The sequence below is a fragment of the Mesocricetus auratus genome, unplaced genomic scaffold, assembly GCF_017639785.1.
Source record: "Mesocricetus auratus isolate SY011 unplaced genomic scaffold, BCM_Maur_2.0 Super-Scaffold_100007, whole genome shotgun sequence".
NCBI classification, from domain to species: Eukaryota; Metazoa; Chordata; class Mammalia; order Rodentia; family Cricetidae; genus Mesocricetus; species Mesocricetus auratus.
Genome location: NW_024429191.1, coordinates 90,354,451 through 90,372,046, shown reverse-complemented (window position 1 = coordinate 90,372,046; position 17,596 = coordinate 90,354,451). Strand labels below are relative to the sequence as shown.

The 17,596-nt window shown below is 50.1% G+C and overlaps 1 protein-coding gene across 5 annotated transcripts in view; it reads left to right on the top strand.

The window, feature by feature from the left end:
- Slc39a11 (solute carrier family 39 member 11) overlaps window positions 1-17,596 on the top strand; it is a 431,298-nt gene that overhangs the window by 378,925 nt on the left and 34,777 nt on the right. The window lies entirely within an intron of this gene.

Genomic DNA, 17,596 nt, shown 5'->3' with positions numbered 1-17,596 from the left:
AACTGCTGGGCCATCCCCTCTCCTGTGAGAGTTCTATCAGCCTTGGATAGTAACAGAAGTGGGTGTGACCTGAGGTGACCACGGCTAGGCAGGTTCTCACGGACCATCTAGATAATGTGACATCAGATCACTCATGCGTCTTCGTGGCCTTCCTTTGATCTTCAGGCCCCATCTTTTTGGAGAATGATGACATGAGCAACCATCCCAGCCATTTCTAGTGGAAAAATACCCTTGTAGTCAAGGACTAATGGGCTCTATGTGATCTTCAGAGACAAGCTTGCTTCTGAAGTTTTGTTTTTTCAATAGATGCTTTCAAGCAAGATTCTGGGTAGAACAGACATCCACTCCCATCACAGAACTCCTGCTCTGTGCTCCAAAGGAAGACCTTGGTTAAGCTGGGGAGAAATAACAGCAGACCACATGTATGAGGAGCGCTTGTCTAGGGAGACAGGAGGCCTGTACCCAGCTCCTTCCTGAGTTCCAGGGCTCTTCCTCTGCCCTAAGAAAGACATCTCTAGCTCTAGATGTCTTCTAGCAATCTCTGGCCTGGTTTACCACTCAAGGTGGCTCCCACATCCCCATCATGGCTGTATTTCTCTCTGCTTAAACTTTAAGAAGACCCTTTCCAACTCTAGAGGTAAATCTTGAAGCCCATGTGAGCTTTGCAGGACTGCCCCATTTGTGTTGTGGAAAACCTAAGTTCAAAGGATAAAGGCATCCGGGGCCTTGACACAGAATATAGGGATTTGCAAATCACCTTGGGACCCAACTCCAGGATCCATGCCCCACTCAGGGCATCTCAGACTCCATCTGCCCTGTTCACACACAGAGCCAGAGGTCAGGGAAAGGATACGGTGGAGAACGGAGCCCGCCCGACTCCTGCACTGCTGTGACCCACCAGTCGGAGCCTTCTGAGTAGGCACACATCTTCATTTCTTAGACACACACACAGGAGCAGAACTTCTGGGCCCCGTGGTCATTCTGTGTTTAGCTTTCCCTGAGGTTTTGAAAACTACCTTGTGAGTCAAAAGAACAGGAAGCAGATGAGACCAAGAGTTTGTCATTAGTGCTTTAAAGAGTTATTCCCCAGACACAGATGCATGCCCATCCCAAGGACCCGTGATGCCCCTGCGTAGTAAACTGTGTGTGTACCACAGTCATGGTGAGGATAGGTGTCTCTGGTGAGTACCTGCCAGGTGCTCAGTACCGAGTTGTCCTTTCCTCTCAGTGACGTGCCAGGCTGCCAACAGGATCCACAAAAGAATGGAGGTGGACCCCATCCACAGACCCATCTCCAGTCAAGGGAAAAGCCAAGCCCTCATCCTAGTCTCTGGTCCTGAGAGACAGTGTTGGGGGCGGCAAGCAGGGCTGACTTCCTACAGCATCTCCCTTATTGGAGATCCTCTGAAGGGTGGTGTCAGGGGGCATGCAGTGAGAGAGTTCAGAGCCTAGCTGTCTGAGGTGACTGGTGGCTTTTCTCTGTAAAGCATAGGTAGCAGTAGCTACTGCAATGGAGGTGTCCCAGGAATTACCCGAGTCTGTCTACAGAAAGCACCCACAGCAGTTTGAGACAGGCATGCCACAGGGCTTTATATATTGTAGGAGATAGCAGTCCCCCCTCCCCCCTTCATCCCTGAGCCAGCCCAAACCCCAAAGCAAGTGCTCCACCCCTGCTCACACAGAGGATCGGCATGGAGACAGCTTCTGCCGTGTTCAGAGCTCAGACCCAGGCCGTCTTGATGCAGAGTTGATATGTTCCCTATCCCTTGCCCTGGCAATTCCTGCCCAGTGTCCTTAACCTTCACCACCCCCCCCCCAGGGCCCGGCAGTGTATTGGGTACCAATGTCTTGCCCAGAAACCCACAAGCAACTTTAGAAGAGACAGCCCTGTGCCCAACCAGAGACTCTTTCTTTTGCTTCCCTAATTACCTGGACTCACTCCCGAGCCCCTCTGATCTCACCGCACACATCACTGTCTCAAAACAAGGAGGCTTCCGAGCCACCCCCCCCAGCTTGCCCTAAGCAGCTTGCAACCACTTCTCCCCCCATCAGCCGCACAAGGGGCCCTTTATGCCCACCCCTTCCTCCTCCACCACTGCTTCAGACTCCCCCACCCAAGTCCCTGGCGACAGGGGCTGGACGTCTTGGCAGCAGGAGCCATAGATTCATAACATGTGCTCTGTTAGCCTGGAGCAGCTAGGGGAGGGGCAGGCCCACAGAGCCCTCTGGGAGCCAGTATGCTTTCTATGTGGCTTTCCCAGGCACTCGGGACGCCATTCCCTTTCTTCTGCACCGCTCCCTCTGTCTTCCCCAGCAGCTGGTTGCAGATACCTGGGCAGAAGGAAGCCATTGTCTTCCGGGGCAGACCACTGAGGCAACAAAACTCCATGGGGTGGGCGGTCTCTATCCCCATACCCAGACATTTTGCATAGGGAGCTGAGAGGTAACTTTGGGACATTAGTGTCCATGTGGTACTGGATAAGAACATGTGTCACTAGTGGTCTGTTTATAATGATTGCTTGGTGGAGGCTGCTGCAGAGGTATGGCCTTTCTTTAACAAGCCACACATCTGTTGTAACCTGTTTCTGTTCCCCCAAAGTGTTAGGGAACTGGGGTCCCGTCAGGGCAGTATGTCAGCTCTCATTGTGAGTACCTTGGATATTGTCTGCAAAAATCCTGACTCAGCTATCAAGTTCATCTTCTATCTCCCTGGCCGTGCTGGGAGACAACATATGCAAAATTACCCCAGTGAGAAGCAGTCTGTTCATCCTGTCCTATGGGAAGCGGGCATTCATGTTGAAGAAGGATTTGAGTGTGTCTGCAGGTGCCTGTCACCCCTGCTAGAGCTGTAGCCCTTGATGGCTGCCCTGCGTGGTGGGTAGTAAAGGATGGATGGGAGGGAGAAAGGGAGGGAGAGAGGAGGAGAAGAGGGGAGGGAGGACGGGAGAGAGGGAGGGACACTCCAGAGAGGTGAGTCCAAGATGATCTGGTGGCACTTAAGTCGTGAACTGCCTCCCTGGCATCACCTTGTAGGACAGGTGGACAGGTGGGCAAGCTCACTGATGAAGACAGAGATACAGAGCCGGAGCCACTAGTTCTAGAAAGTTCCAGAATGGAGGTGATGGTGGGGGAAAGGTATCTTAACCCCCAGCACTGTGAAGGTCCTGACACGGCAATAGGTCCTGGCTAGCTCTGGTCAACTTAACACTGCATTAGAATGGGTCCTAAATCCTCTATGACTGGGAGTACTTATAAGGGGAAGGGGGGAACAGAGGAGGTTGGAGAGAGAGAATGCGATACATAGTTACACAGATGACCCTTGTGACAATGGTGGCAGAGTTTGGAGTAAGGCAGATCAAACAAACGCCTTCCTCAAATCTTCAGGTACCACCCAGAGCTGGAACAGGCTGGCAGGATCCTCCCTAGAGCTGCTGAAGGGAGCTTGGCCCTGCTGATCCCTTGACTTTAGATGTCTGGTCTCAAGAACCCTGAGAATTCTCTGTTCTCACCACCCTCAGGAACCCAGAGAGAGTCTCCCTGGGATACACCTGGGCCTCCCACCTGGTCCCTGCTCGGCCTTCTCAACTCTTTCCTCCTATAAAGGCTCAAGGTCACATTGTGACCTCCATCCCATCCTACCCATACAATCTGGTTCCCTTTACCTTAGTTTTGGTAGGAGGAGCTTGGAATTCGGGAGGCTAATCCTCCTGCTGCTGCTCCAGGGTTTCCCTCAGTTCAGTTTGAGCCAGACTGCAAAACAGCAGCCATGCTCCTCTGCCTCCTTCAGCAATCCTCAGAGCTCGGCCTGTGAGAGTCAGGGCCGTCCTGTATTGGAGCTATTAAACTGTCATAAGAAAGAGGCCTTTGTCGCAGGAACACAGCCCTCAGCTCAGTCACAGAGACAGATTGTGCCAGAAAACAAATAACAGAAAAAAAAAAAGAGTTCAACCACAGCATTCTTTAGAAGTTCAGTCATCTGCCTCCCGTCTGTTCTTTAAAAGACGAATTTCCTTTTATCAGCATAATTCCTTCAGATAGGTTATTGGCTTATAATTCCATCCAGAACAAAGAGCTCTGTGAAGACCCTTGCCCAGACCATCTGCGTTGCATGGCCTGCACCCTGCTCTGGGACATAGGACCACAGGCTTGCAGTGAGGACACAGAGGCCCCTCAGGGGCTCAGGTGCCCAGGAGAGCTAGGGCTGCTGTGGGGTTTTCAGTCAGGAGTCAGCAGGAGTAAGCTATGAACACCTCAGCTCACAAATCTGCATTCAACTCACAACTGACATCTATCTGCAGGTCAGACCCAGGGGCAAAGGGCCTCTTGACAGACTAGCCCTCAGGTACTGTCATCTGGCCAGGAAGTCTCATGTCTGTCCCCCTCCCCCCCAGCCCACGTCCCCCCACCAACCCTACCTCCCATCTGCACCACCACAAAACCCTGGGCCCTGGTAGCCAGCCTGGGCCTTAAATCCGTGCTTGGGACTTCCTTGACGAGCATCTGTAGAGACTGAGCCGTGGGAGGCCGGGGAGAAAAACTTGGCCTTTGGGGAGTGAGGCCCACATCCTAGGGGTAAAAATGAACATTAACTCCTAAGGAGGATTTAATTTCCAGTGCCGGGGATGGAACCCAGGGCCTCGTGCATGCTAGTGTGGCAGTCTGCCGCTCGGCCATTCCTCAAACCCTTGCTTACTTTGTGATAGGAGCTCACCATGGAGCCCAGAGTGGCTCCAAACCTGAGATACTCCCTCTCCATCTCTTGGAATGCTTAGATTACAGGTGTGTGCTGTCACACTGGCCAGAATGAACTAAAAAAAAAGATCAAGATGTGGCTGGGTTGTAGCTCAGTTGGCAGAGTCCTTGCCATGCACCAAGCCTTGGGTTCAGTCCCCAGCATGATATAAACTGGGCATGGCAGCACTTGCAAGGCTGATAGATTTGGAGGCCAGCTTGGGATGCATGAGACCCTGTAATTTATTTACAAATAAATAAATAAGTTCATAAAGAAGATATGTCTGTATTTAGAGGAGACAGTACAATGTGTGTGGGGTGGGTGTTATAATCTGTGGCACGAGGGGGACCTTGGCAGATCCCATGGCAGGTGGGGGACAAGCACACCATACAGACCTAGCTTGTGTGGGAAGTTTTATTGGGGGACAGAAATGGGTAGGAAGAAGGGGGTGGGGGAGACCTGCCTGCCTCTTCAGAAGAACAGTAAGAGAAAGGGTGGAAGTAGATAGAGCTTGTCTCTCATAGGGACCTTTTGCACCTGTACAGAGAGCCAGGGTACTGCTTGCCATGCGTCCCAAGGGTCAGGGCCAAGGTGTACCTGGATGCTAACAGTGGGGGCCTGCCTTGTCCTTCTCCAAGCCTCAAAGCCCGACTTCCTGAACCAGGAATGGGGGATCAAGTATGAACATACACCAGTCATTGAAGAACACAGAATCCAGGCTCTAGCTCTGACTTGGCATGTAGCATGTCAGGGGTGGGCCCCAGCATCTGCAGCTCCCAGGAGCTCCGGTGTGCCACACAGTATGAGAGACAGCTTTCCAGAAGGAAGGAGGGGAAAGAGAGGCTCACGACCCTCCCCCCATGCCCTCTGCCCCTCTGCAGGGGCCGTGCTCTCTCTCACTGTATCTGAGTGCATTGCCTCTGGCTGATGCCCAGCAAAGTCAGCTCAGATTAGAAGACAGCGAAGGAGATGCTGGGTTTTTACGTCCTGAGGATGGGAGTGCAGGATCCAGTGCAGGAGGACACGCCGGAGCCTTGCTCCAAAGCCAAGCACGCGACTTTCCCTTTTCCCATGTGATAGTTCCCTTAGCTTGCAATGCTGGGCGTGTGTGTTTGTGTGTGTGTGTGTGTGTGTGTGTGTGTGTGCGCGCGTGCGCGTGTGTGTGCATGGCCACTTTTCACTTTTATTACTGGTAAAATATACATGCCTAACATTTACTCCCATGGCCTGTCTGTGGTGCACAACCACATTGCTGTACCACCAGGACCACCATCCAGTTCAAGAACTCTCTTTCTTGTTCCAAGCTGCAACCCTGTACACATTTAACACCAACTCCTCTCTCTCATTCTCTCTCTCTCTCTCTCTCTCTCTCTCTCTCTCACACACACACACACACACACACACACACACACACACACACAAAGGACTGTCCTAGAGATCCTGAGTTGTCCCCTTGTGTCTGGCCCTGTTACTTAGCACAATCTTCCTGAAGCTCATGTATGATATAACCTGTGTCAATGTCCTTCCTTTTCAAGACTGAGTCACAGTCACTCTCAAGCAGGGACCATATTTTGTTTTTCTGTTCACCTGTCAGCGGACAATAGGATCATTTCTCTTCCTTTAGCCCTTGTGAAGCAGCACTGTAGGAGTGGTGTGCAAACATCTGCAGGGGTGTGTGCAAACATCTGCAGGGGTGTGTGCAGACATCTGCAGGGGTGTGTGCAAACATCTGCAGGGGTGTGTGCAGACATCTGCAGGGGTGTGTGCAAACATCTGCAGGGGTGTGTGCAGACATCTGCAGGGGTGTGTGCAGACATCTCCCTGAGGCTCTGCTTTCGGTTCCTCTCTGTGTGTAGTCAGGGGTCATTGTGATTTTCCTGGTAACTTAGAGGACAGGGCATGCTATCTTGGCTGTCACACTGTGCTATTGGGCAAAGGGACACAACGTGGAGGAAGGAGACTTTCGCCGATACTCAGGGCCAGAGACTGGACATACAGGATGTGCTCAGCCCTGAGTGTGACCCCACATGGCTGTGGTCACACATCCACATTGCTGGCCCTGTAGCAGGGAGAGTGGAAAGGAAGTGGGAGAAACAGGAAGAGTCATGGGACTGCTCTGATTCCAGCTGTGTCCCCCAGCTGTACCCCTCACCATTAGCCTCATGACTCCAGCTATAGTCACTCCTCAGCCAGGTGGGCGACACGCAGCACGAACCCTGCTCTGAAGCCAGGCAGCGGCAATGGGTGAGCACCAGTGTCAGACCGTACACCCCTTCCTGCCCTCACTCTGTGGTGTCAGGTACCCAGGACACAAAGCACCAACAATGCTCATACTCGGCCCTTCCTCCTTCCTGAGCCATGCTTTCCTCATCTGCAAAGCAGGAGTTGTCAAGAGAAGAAAAAGCAAGACTCTGGTGGCCGGTCCACCAAGGCACTTCTGACGATCTCAGGAGGGACAGCAATTGTACCCCTATTCTGTCTTCCTCTGTACCTTGTGCTGAGATCCACAGCTGGTATGGTGGACTCTGGTCCTGCCTTCGAGTTCCTGACCCCGTTGTTTTATAACTAGGTTAGTTTTGTAAAGTCACCTTCTCTTTTATACTGACGGGCTTTCAGTCAGTATAAAAAGATGCCAATCGTCCCCAGGCTACAGTGTTGGAGATAGAAGGTAAGGGCCCTGTGAGTCTCTAGATGGTTCTAGAACGAGAGAACTCACAGTGTTAAGTCAGATGATGGCAGTGGTACAGGGTTGAGGGGGGAGTGCTGCTTCTAGTCATTGAATAAGTAAAGCCAGTAGGACTTGGGGTACAGTTAGGTGAGGAGAATGCTGCCTCCCTGGACAGTGGTCTGAAAGATTTCCACCCTGCTGGGCTTGGGAGATGGCTCAGTGCGTAAAAGGATTTGCTGTTTGGGTGTAAGGACCATATTTTAAATCCCCACAACCCTATAAAGCCCAGCATGGCAGCTCCTACAGGGAGATGGGAGACAAAGACAGGGTAAAGATTTCTGGAATCTTGCAAGCCCGTTAGCCTTGCATAAACAGCAGGAAAACAACGAAGAGATGCTGTTTCAAAAAGATAGAAGAGGATGACTGCTAGCCAAGGTTATCCTCTGACCTCCACATTCATCCTGTGCTATGCATGAATGTGCTCCATATGTGTGGGAGCAGGCATGCAGGCGTGCACACATGATCACAAACACAGACACACAGTGCACACACTCATATGCGCATATACACACAAGCATGCAATGCACGGGTAGAAAGCTTGTCACTCAAGGCTCCAGTGCTGCCATGATGTGCCTGCTAGAAACTTCCTGTTCTATTAGACATTCCTGGCTCAAGCCTGCCTAGTCTGCTTGCATTTGGAGCTGCTAGCCTGCCTGTCACCTTTGGCCCAGAATCTCACTTTTTTTTTTTTTTTGGTCTTGTCATGTAGCCCTGGCTAGCCTGGTGTTCACTATGTATCCCAAACTGGATTCAAACTCATGCAGTCCTCCTGCCTCAACCTCTTGAGTGCTGGAATTATAGGTTGGAACCTCTACACCTAGCTCCGTTTCTGTCTGTCTGCTGTTTTTAAGAGGTCTTACCAAGTAGTTCAGGGTAGCCTCGAGTTTGCAGCCATTCTACCTCAACCTCCCGATGCTGGTGTCTCACACGCTCAGCTCCAGTGTCTGTCACCTGCCATTGCACCGGCCGGGGACACCCGGCCTACTCCTTCCTGCTGGAGATCACGTCTCAATGTGACCCATGGTATTAGCTTTCACATTAAAAGCTCCATTTCTGTTTTTCTCCCTGCGGTTTAGTAAAACACACAGAATCATACCCCTCAGCCTCGGCCTTTGCAGAGGGAGAAACAAGGAAGTGTAGCGGGGAGGGTCACCTCTGAGGACTTTAGAAGTTCCTCTCCTCACCTGGTAGAGCTGTGAGAACAGCTGGAGCCGGCACTCAACGCTCACAGCTCTACTGTGCGAGACACATCTAGGGCAGGATCTCAGTGGACTTCCCATGTTGCTAGTTACCTTCTGTTAAAATTCTGATGCTTTGTTTTGTTGAGATAAGGACTCATGTAGTCCAGGCTGGCCTTGAACTTACCGCATGACCAAGGATTGCCTTGAGCTTCTGATCCTCTTGCCTCTATATCCCGTTTGTTTTATGCAATGCTGGATGGAGCTCAGGCACCTGGCCTCATACACACTAAACAAGCACTCTACCAACTGAGCTGCATCCCCAGCTCTGACTTGCGATCTTGTTTTAACCTTTAGCCTCCAGAAGTTAGTGAGTGAACAGCTGACATGGCCCATCATGGCTGCCTGAGTTCTCCTGTAGTGGGCCAGCTCACTACAGGAGACAGCAGGGATAAAAATACGGATGTCGGGAATCTTAGAACCTGTGTGTGTGTGTGTGTGTGTGTGTGTGAGAGAGAGAGAGAGAGAGAGAGAGAGAGAGAGAGAGAGAGAGAGAGAGAGAGAGAGAGAGAGAGAGACAACTTTCTCAGTCTATGTAATGTTTATCCATATGTATGTTTTCAGGGATGACTATTTGGTACTGGATAATCAACTGGTGTGCTCTTCCCTGGGGAAGACCATTCCTCCCACTCTCAGAATTCCTTAGTTGCCTGTAGTTGTTTATGTAGGGTTGAGGCCTTGTGGATTTTCCCTGGACCACAGTTGCTTGTGTCTTGGTGTGGTCTTTGTTTCAGCTCCCATTTAGGCAGTCATGTGGTGAGACTTCATCAGGTTAGCTCCTGACATTTCTAGTCATGTCGCTGAGACTTCATGAAGTTAGCTCCTGGCATTTCTAGGAGTCACAATCTCCCTGCAGACTTCCCAGTCCTCTGGCTCTTAGGGTCTTTCTGCCCCCTCTTCCGCAACGATCCCTGAGCCACAGGTTCAGGGGTTGTGTTGTGAAAAATGTGTCAGCTGGGTCTGGGCCCCACAACTCTGTGTTTTGATTGGGTGTGTTTTCTGGTAGTGGATGGCAGGCTGGATGTTCTCAAAGGAAAGGCCAGGTTAATGGGAACAGGAACAAACATCATCAAAATTACAGTTAAAACAAAAACTCCTGGGACCTGGGGATTAAAAAGAAAGAATCTGATCACCTCTACATATGTCTATTAGGGCCCCCATCAAACAAGACAGAAGTAATTTGCTAGTGAGACAAATGAATTTTAAAAGACTAAGAACAGTTGGGTGTCTAGAAAAGAGAGCCTTGGGCAACAGAAACACATAGGAGAAACCCAGAGAAGCCATAGGAGGGAAACAGAGTGTCAAGGGGAGGCAAGAAAGTAGTAAATCCAAAGCAGATTTTGACCAAGATTTCTCAAGAAATTAAGCCTAACTCTTCATCTCCGGCTCATTCGAATGTAAGAGCCAAGACCCAGACTGCCTGTGGGAAGAGGCAGACAGTATGTAATCTAGAAGAGAAGACAAGCAATTGAGGCAATCACTCCTTTCTTCCCTTCCTCTGCGTCTTTGGCCCAGGCCCACTTCCCTCACACTTCCACGGTGCATTTCCTGTTATTCCAGGAAGCTGCTGTGTGCCCAGTCAAGGGGAATGTGGCAATGAACTATCATCGCTCCAGCCTTCGTTCCTAAGGAGTCAGAGACCATGCCTGATGCTAGGAAATCATCTGATAGGCTACAAGAAAGACTTGAAGGATGGCATGATGAGGTATCTGTCATTAGGGGTCCACGAGCAATAGGCTGGGTGTATGAACACCACAAGGAATTGGCTCATGAGTACAGAAGCGGGGAAGTCCAAATTCAGATTGTGGGTTGGGAACTCAACCCACGAAAACTGATGGTTAAGGTTCAGGTCCAAGTGGAGTCCACTGGAGGGTTCCCGTCTCACTGAGGGGCCGCGTCTTGTGGTTCTATTCAGGTTTTCGATGTTTGGGATAAGGCCCACCCAGATCGGGAGACGCAATCTGCCCAGTTGGTAGACTGATTGCTTAGCATGCAGAAAGCCCCCTGTGCAGGCCCCAGCACTGCATAAACCAGGTGTGGTGGCGGCGACGGCGGCCATGCAGTTGTGCAACCCCAGCACAAGGAGGTAGAGCAGAAGGGTCAGAAGTTCAGGGTCACCCTTAACTAGCAAGTTCAAAGCCACCAGCGAGACCCTGCTCTAAAACACCAAACAAAACAAAAGTAATTTTCATCGCCTCTGAAAGCAGCCTTGTAGAAACATCTAGACTATTTGACCATCCCTGAGCATTCCATAGCCCAGTCAAGTTGACACGTAACATGAGCCATCACACGTGAGACCTGTGGGGCCCAGTCAGCTGAAGACCAGAGAGCACCCCAGGTTCCGAGTGCAGACGGGTCCCTGTGCACCTCTGCAGACAGTCCCCAGACAGCGGACTCAGTTGGCAAACAGCTGCACTGTGGCAGGAGAGGGTTCCTGCAGAACTTATGTTTGGTTGTCTGTCCGTCTGGATTCTGCTGGCTTGCCTCACCCGGTCAATGTCTTGCTTCTTCCAGCTGTTTGTAGTTAGAGGATAGTTTTATTGTTGTTGTTGTTGTTGTTGTTTTGCCACACTCGGGGAGACTGGACAGAATGAGGCTTCATGGCTGAACTTTGCCTTTTGCTTGGCACCATTTACTCCATGCCATGGACTTTGCCTCCCTGGCCATTCGGTGGAGTGAAGACCAAGAATGACTTCATGGCCCTGTAACGGAACAGGCATGTGTGTCCCTGTGGGTGTGGGTGTGGGTGTGTCAAGGGGGATGATTGGGGCTTTGTTCTCCTTACAAATGGAAATGATGATGTCTCGAAGTGGCTTGAAGACACTTGAGCTTTCTTTATTTCCTTTCAGTCTTTCTCTCCCTTCAGTGATTCTTTCCACATCTTACCCACCCTGCAGTGCCGCCCACATGTCCCTGCCCGTACATGTGTGCTAGTCTCTCTCGGGACAGACCCACATTGTTCCAGTCGGGATCCACACGGCACCCTCGTTCATAGCAAGGCGTGCATTCCCCTTTTCGTAGTCCCAGGAACCATATTCCCATTGGCAGTGTGTCTCAGTTTGGATTTGCATATTGCCAGCGTTCACCAGCCACCCATGGCTGCCATATTGGGTGAAGCATGAATTCCCACCCTTGGTTGCACAATGCAGTCAGCTGGGGAGCTTTCAAATGCTAAGTCCAGGGCTGGAGAGACGGCTCAGTAGTTAACGAGCATTGGCTTCTCTTCCAGAGGAGCTGGGTTTGATTCCCAGCACCTGCTGGGTGGTTCACAACCTTCTGTAACTGCAGTTCCAGGGCATCTTCTATGGACACTTTATACACACATGGTGCACAGATATATAGGCATGTATTTGTAGATCTGTAGGCAAAACACCCATACACAACATTTTTTTTTCATTTCTGATATCTAAGTCCTAGCTCACAGCCATTCTAGGCTTTATTACTACGTGTGTGTGCGTGTGCCACAGAGTGTGAATGGAGGTCAGAAGACAACTTGAGGGAGTTGGTTCTCTTCTTCCACTGTGTGGGTTCTGGTGTTTGAACTCGCGTCAGTCTTGGAATAGCAAGCCATCTCGCTGCCCCTGCTTTTATTTATTTTTTTTATTTTGGTTGGGTTTTTTTGTTTTGTTTTGTTTTGTTTCTGAAACAGGGTCTCATGTAGCCCAGGCTATATATGGAGAAGAATTTTCATGGGACTTCCAATTCTCCTGTTTCCACTGGGATCAGAGGTGCACAACACCAACCCAGTTTCTGTGTTGCTAAAGATTAAACCCAGGAGGGTAGGCGAGTACTCTACCAACTGATCTATATCCCTTACCCATGATGATTTTGATTTAAAACTGCACTGAGCTGGGGTCTAGGCTCCTGAGGCAGCTGTGAAGTACACAGAGTCCCAAACCACGGTAGTGTGAGGTGCTGTCCTGGGGAGGCAAATCCCTCCTCTGTTATGGCCAGGCCTCACTTTCCCTCCTTCTCTCTGAGACCCACACTGTAAACAGAAATTAAGCAAGCTCCAACTTGGGTCACAGGGGGAAGAAAACCAGAAACAGGAGGGTATTAAATTCTGTCTGACAGGCAAGAGGGGACAAGCCAAGCTCCCTTGTCTCTTGGGGTTTGTTTACCAACAGGTTCAGTAAGTGTTTGTTTTGCCACTGCCCTCTAAGCTGGCAAGACATTTCCCATCCCCTCTGCCAGAATGTTCTCTGAGAATCGAGGAGCCATTAGGAGCACTGAATGTTCAGCACGGTTCGCCCTGTGCCTCTCTGGAACCTTCTGTAGGGATCAGAGACAGTTCCATGGGGGAGTCTCCGTTCTGAAGAGAATGAAGGCAACCAGATGGCAAAAGACCAGGGTCGCTGCCAATTCCGCATGCACCATTCCTCTTTGCCCTAGACAAGTGAATTCTCCATCTCCTCAAATAGAAACCAGCCCAGACTAACCGCAGGGACTCGGGTTTTTAAATACATCCAGAAGTGATTGTTTCAGGGAACTGATCAAATGAGGCGTGAGTAATTCAGTCAGTAGGAATGCAAACACAATCGTATCTGGGGCCCCTGGTGTCTGGGTTCAGCTCTTTGCCAGCTAGGGTATCTCACACACACACACACACACACACACACACACACACACACACACACACACACACACCTGAGGCTCCACCTGGCCAGTTGGTCCCTTACACTTCAGGGGTGGAGAGGGCTGGTGTCCATGTATCTGTGGGACCAGAAATTTGCTGAAGGTTTCCTGGAGGCTGGAACTCAGCGGAAAAAGTATGCCTAGGAAGCAAGGGATACTCGATCCATCCTTCTTCTTCTTCTTCTTCTTCTTCTTCTTCTTCTTCTTCTTCTTCTTCTTCTTCTTCTTCTTCTTCTTCTTCTTCTTCTTCTCCTCCTCCTCCTCCTCCTCCTCCTCCTCCTCCTCCTCCTCCTCCTCCTCCTCTCCTCCTTCTCTTCCTCCTCCTTCTCCTCCTTCTCCGTCTCCTTCTCTTCTTCTTCTATGTGTATGTGTGTAGGGCAGGGTATGTGCATATGACTGCAGGTGCTTTCAGATGTTAGGAGTGTCAGGTCCCCCGCACCCTGAGACTGGGATTATAAGCACTTGTGGGCCACTGTCTAATGTGGATGCTGGGAACATCAAGAACAGCATGAGCTCTTAACCACTGAGCCGTCTCCAGCCCTTCCTCTCTGTTTGGAAGGTATCAGTTTCGAGTGAATAAACTCAGCAACTGATCCAAGAAGATAGTTGCTGCACTGTATGCACTCCGGAGATGTGTAGTACAGTCTCTGCTGCTAAGTTAGGTGGCTGTCTGCCGGTCAGGCCGCCAGCCTTTGTATGTCAGAACCTTCCAGTAGAGAAGATAAATTGACCCCTCTATCCTTATCTAACTAGTCTATCCCCCTTAATTACGAATAGTAAGCTAGGTCAGAGGTATGGTGTATCTGCAGGTAGGTGATGCAGTTCAATGAATTCTGTAGGACCCATAGCTAGAGAGATAGCTCAGTGGGTTAGATGTACAACTATGAGGACCTGAGTTCAGATCCAGCACCCATGTTAAAAAAACCTAATGTGACCATGCATGGCCTTGTAACTTCAAAACTATGGGAAGTGGAGACAGGAGATGATGTTTGCTGGCCACTAGGCTGAGCTCAAGGTTCAGTGAAAGAGCCTGTCTCAAGGGAATAAGATAGAGGGTGCCAGGACATCCTCTGCGTGCGCATGCGTGTGCACACGCACACACATGCGTGTGTGTGTGTGTGTGTGTGTGTGTGTGTGTGATCTCCTGTTTATGATCTGGTAAATGGTGTCCCCACCACCACCACACCGGGACTTTTGGCACTGGTTTTCTCTCTCTGTTCCCACAAGTCTAGCATCCTTTCACAAATCTTTGAATGAGTTTTTCACGTCTGCTTATTTACAAGTGTCTTTATATTTATATCTATCACTGTATACTGTTTACAAGACTTGGAAGCACAGCTCACTATTGCCCAAGCCGAAAAAAAGGAGAGTACAGTTTGGTTCAGGGGCTTAAATCGTATCCTTAGGCGTCTGCTCATTTTTCTCTCTCAGTTCTGCTTTCTTCGGTGCAGCCAGTTGCCAGGCTCTGTGTTGTGGCACAATGGCTTCCTAGGAAAACCTCCAGCCCGGTGTCCTCCTAAGAAAAACAGGCCATCTCCTTTTGATAGCCACCCCACCCCCAGTGAGTCCAGGTAAACCAGCGTGGTTCATTGTGACGGAATGGCATTATACTCCAGAGCAGGCTCTGCAGCGCAGGGCTTAGAGTGGGACCCAGCTGAATCCCGTGGAGGAGGTTCCCTCAGGGACCCGCTGGGACACCAAGGCAAGAGAAGAGATCTTCATGACTGAGTCTCTGGATTCCTTTTAGGCAGAAAGTATGCTGCTTTGGGTTCAAGCCTAGACCCTGCTGTGGATGACTATGATCTTGAATAGATTACTGGAGATTTCTGCAATGTGTTTCAGAAAATAACAATGGTGTGTTTACTTTATGGAAACTCTACTAATTAGTGAGTTAATCTATACAGAATGTGTGGTACCGTATCCCCTAAATAATATTTTGTTATACTATGAGGCCACGATGCAAGTTCTTCTGTTTGGTGGCTGTTAAACAGAGTAGTAGATTTCTATGACTTTTGCACAGATACACCAAGGAGCAGTCTAGCTAAGCATCTCCTCGTTAGCTAATGAGGATCTCTGAAACCCTGGGTTAAACTTGGTTAGCAAAGGTATATATTAGATTTCTGCAAAGGATTTATGGACAAAATCTATTCAAACTTTGCCCTTAAAAGAGTCACCTAAGCTCATCAAGAAAACTGGGGACAATGGCTGGGGAGAAGGTTCAGGAAGTGAATGAAGTGTTGGTCTTGCAAGCACGAGGAGCAGAGTTCCATCCTCTGGAACTCACATAGTGGCATCCTATTGTAATCTTAAAGGTGGGAAGGGGAGATAGGCAGGCCCTGGGGATCACTAGCCAGCCAGTCCAGCTCAATTGTCAAATTCTAGGTAACAGTGAGATGTCTCAAAACATAAGGCTGAAGGCTTCCTGAAGAAAAATGTCTGAGATTAACCTCTGGCCTATACATGTACACACCCTCCCTCCCTCCCTGCCTCCCTGCCTCCCTCCCTCTCTCTCTCTCTCTCTCTCTCTCTCTCTCTCTCTCTCTCTCTCTCTCTCTCTCTCTCTCTCAATCTCTCTCTCTCTCTCACACACACACACACAGTGAGGAGCCTTCATTTTTGTCTCATGAGCCTTCTGTCAAGACACAGAGCCTGGGTGACAAGCTTGGACCCCTGGAGGACACCCTCCCCCTGTGGGTGCCTCCCCACTGGAAGGGCTGCATTCAGATATGTGCCTTTGCCTGCTCTCTGTTTTTGTTAACATGGTTCCTCTCCAACTCTCCCTCCCCAGAACTGCTGTAAGTAAAAGGTAAAAGGCCATCAGCATTGTGGTACCTCTCAGCCACCAAGCTTTGTCAGATCAGAACTTGAGTCTTGAGGGATTTCACTTGGACACACGGCATTCATACTGCCTTCTTCTGTCCCTTTAGTCACAGGTTCCCAGTGGGAGCAGCCGGCCTATTTGGGGGGGTCTCTTTCCTCCCTTATGGTTTGGAAGGGAGCCACTCCTGGTGGAAAGCCCCTGGTATTTCAGGAAAAGTCCTTTAAGGAAATCCCAGTGGGAAGAAAACAGTCACACTGAAGTCAGCTCATCCAGAGCTCCTCTACTCTGGAGACAGGACAGTAATGGGGTTCCTAAAATTCAGTGGCCGCTGTGCTGTCTGGAGACAGGACTGTAACGGGGTTCCCCTGGGATTCAGTGACTGCTATGCTGTCTGGAGACAGGACAGTAAGGGGGTTCCTGGGATTCAGTGGCTCCTAAGCCTTCTTTGCTCATCCCAGACCTGTAAGCCCACAGGGAGAAGCAGAATGCATCCTTAGCCTTCCTTGGAAAAGAATGGGGTCCCAGAGAGACAGGAATAAATATCTACTCACCCCAAGATAGGGTACTGCCAGCAGACCAAAGGCATATTCCCACACAGTCACTTGGTGACTCAGTGAGTTTATTGGGCTTACTTGCAGGAATGTGGGTGACCCCTCTCCAAACAGCTGCATCCCCAGATAGTCTTAGCCCAACACGGAGGACAAGCTGTATAGATGGTGTCCCTCCTTTCAGATAGCTTTCTGTCTTCTGTTCTAGCATCTCCTGAGAACATGTCCCTGGATGGGATTATATCAGCCTGGAGGGAGGTGGAGGGGGGGTGGCTGACTTTCAAGTGAGAGTTTGAGACTCTCCTGCCCCTTCTTCCTGTGACGGAATGCCACAAGCCCAACCTTATAAAGGATGTTGTGTGGGCAGTCACATCTGTTCTGATTGAGGTGGCAGTAGCAGTCATGCTCTGAGAATCGATCTCTCCAACGGCTCCCACCCTACCTTAGTACAGGAGGACTGCCTCCATCTAGGATGAATAATCCTGTCGTGGAGAATGCCATGTGTACTGTAGGACACTTGGCAACATCCTTAGCACCCGCCCACATTATGTGCCACAAGTTTTGAAGGCCTACTATGTATCAGGAACTATACCAAGGGCAGTTAAAGGGGGCGGGGGGGGGGATGGAAACAAACAGAACAAAACTAAACAAAAAACAGTTGGTTCCTACCACAGAACTGTGTAGAACATACTAGAACAGAGTTAGAGCAGCATGCCAAGTTATGTGAGTATGAAGACTGTATTTGTGCAGGAGCATAAGCATGTGTGGAAATTGATGTGTCCTTTAAAATGTGTCACTCACTGTCATCTGGAAGAGCTCCATCTGACCCAGGGCTTCCTGTTTAGCATCATACTTCTCTTGAGCCTCTCAGATCCATCCCTCATGTCTCTTGAC